The sequence below is a fragment of the Nothoprocta perdicaria genome, unplaced genomic scaffold, assembly GCF_003342845.1.
Source record: "Nothoprocta perdicaria isolate Ctin4 unplaced genomic scaffold, notPer1 scaffold_46, whole genome shotgun sequence".
Classification (NCBI taxonomy): Eukaryota; Metazoa; Chordata; class Aves; order Tinamiformes; family Tinamidae; genus Nothoprocta; species Nothoprocta perdicaria.
The window spans coordinates 653,892-656,590 of NW_020455710.1; positions in this window are offsets into that span (position 1 = coordinate 653,892).

Below are 2,699 nucleotides of genomic sequence, written 5' to 3' on the forward strand. Positions count from 1 at the left end.
GGGGCGGCCGCTGCGGCCGGGAGCGGGGCCGGGGCGGCCGCGGGGGCTCCGCGGCGGGGCCGCGGGATGCACAAAGGAAGAGGCCCCGGCGCGGGCGGGCAGAGCCTCTCTCCGCAGCTCGGTGGGGACCTCTAGCATGGAAATGCTGCAAGGGAAGCGGGCGAGAGGGAAGGCGGAGGCGAGGCCTCCCGCTCCTCTCCGCCCAGCCCCGCCGCTGCCAGCGGGGCGGGCAGGGGCTGCCGGCTCCCCCCGGCTGCTGCTGCCGCCGCCGCGGGCTGCCTGGGGGCTGCGGGGACAAGCGGGGCTGCTTGCAGCCCGTCCCCGTCCCAGGGCATCGCTGCCCGCCCCGGGAAGGCAGCTGGGCAGGGGGCTGCCACGGGCACTTTTGGGGTGCGGGGGTGGCCCCTCGGTGACTCCGGGCATCCAGCAGCCTCCTCTTCTTGGGAGCCTTTAGCAGAGAGGCTGTTGCTTCCCCGTCTCGGCCTCCTTAGGTGCACTGTTCCTCAAATAGAGCTTTTTCCAACGTCTCAAGGGGTGCATGTAAAGGGGGAGCCCCATATAAACCATCCCGCAGCATCACCTTAGTGGTGCCCATTCTCGAGCTCTTCCCTGGCCTCTACATTTGCACCCTAATAAGAAATCACTGCTTTTGACACAAGCTTTTCTCTTAGGTTTCATCACAAGCTCTTGTTCTTTTGTCATTGCTTTATTTATTTATTTATTCTTTTTTTTTGTTTGTTTTTTTTTTTTTTTTTTTGTTTTTTGTTTTTTTGTTTTTTGTTTTTCTGAAGGGTGGGATGAACCTAGAACTGAGGGGAAAGAGGATCTGTAAGGTCTGGACGAGGAATTGGAGGAGCTGTGCCTGTTATATATAGGCAGGTTTGGAAAAGGCTTGGGATTTTGTTCCTCAATCCAAGGGAATAAGGATTAGTGAAAGTGGATTTGCTCTTGTTTGCTGTTGTGGAATTTGGTGCGTGTGTTTGTCCTTGTTCACCCTGGGATCTGGGAGGGACTCTAAGGCACAAAATAACCCATGTAAAGGAGGGTTGATAATTTTTTTTTTCCCACTATGCACTGAAACTCCCTAGATCTGTATTTGTTTGCATTGCTCTGTATTGATGCCTACAGAAAAGGCAATAGATATTTACACAAGAGCAGAGGGGTTTTAGGTGAGTGTTCTCGTGTTTTCATGGACCTCTCTGTCCTTATCCGTGCATTTCTCCCCAATTCAGTAATTATCTTGAAAGTATCCTGCCTTAATGGAGCTGCAGAGAAGCCTCGAGGAGGCTCTTTTAAGCCAGCATTTGTAACACAGCAGAGTTAATGAAGCAGTCATAGCATTTTGGGAGAAAGCCATGTCTGTATGGCTCCCAGGTCTTTGTTTTTTCCCCTGATTATTTCTAATATAGAAATGAGGAGATAATATCTGAAATATATATATGTATATATTTGTGAACAATATTCTCTTCCTAGCTACAAGTTGTCATTATTCATCTGCACAGCACAGCGAATGAGTGAAGTCCCAGGCGCAAAGCCCTAGGTGTTTGGCTGCAAAGGTCAAAGGATCTGGGATGCTGCAAAAATAACTATTCCTGTAGGTTTTGCAACTGTCTCAGATCTGACCTGAGGTCTTGAGCTAATCAAGCACAGGTAATTTATATATGCCAGCAAATGAGGAGCCCCACCATCTGCATCAGTGGGGGAGCTGACACATGTATTGTAAGGATAGAATGATTGGAATTACCTCATTTCCTCCACAGAAATACAGCTGGGAGAGGTGTTGGAAGAGCCAAGTGCGTGAAATACAATTCAGTGATGTTGGGGAGACCCACGTGCAGGTCCTGAGCTGCTCAGTGCTCACAAGGGAGACAACAGCCCTGAAGGCAACACCCGGCAGCTGCTTTGAGGTGCTCAGCACGGGCTAAACACTGAAGCCCGGTCCCTGGGGTTATAAAAAAACGTTCTCCTCAGAGGTGGGTGGAATTTCATGAGGGTTAATGGGCCCTTTGGAGGGGGTTTGTTACAGCTGGACCAGCCCATGGCCCCTCTGGGAGCAGCACCAGGCTGAGGTGGAGCTGGTCCTGCTCTCCTGCATCCCCATGGATGCTCCTGGCTGAGTGGTGCCTCCGTGGCCCCATAAGGGGCTTGTGGCCCAGGGCAGCCAAGGGAAGAGGCTGAGGGGTTGGGAGACAAGGGCTGCTGAAGGGAAAGGAGGGGAAAAGGGGGAAGAACAAGGCTGGTGGAGAGGGTGAAGGGGAGACAGTCAATGGTGCTCTGCCATGGCTCCTGCAGCACAGGGAACAGGGAGGGGAAGCAGAGCCGTACGGGGACCTTGAGGGAAGGAGGCAATGGGAGAGACTGAGAGATGGGGTGAAGGGATGGGATGTAAAGGAGGGGAAGGCGAGGAGGAGGAGGAGGATGAAGGTGTGTGGGGAGGTAAAGGGAGATAGCAGCAGAGGGAGGGTCGGGAGCTGGATTGCGAGAGGAGGAGCCGCCAGCTGGGGGGGAGGAGGAGGAGGAGGAGGAGGAGGAAGGGCTCAGGGCTGAGGGAGGGCCGCCGCGGCGGCGGCAGCTGCGAGGCCGCCGCTGACAGGCGGGAGCAGGGGCAGGGGGGGATGGCGGCGGCCGGGGAGGCGGCGGCGGCCGCGTAACGCGCCGCGAGGGGCCGGCCCTGCCGCCGCGCCCGCCGCGCCACAGCC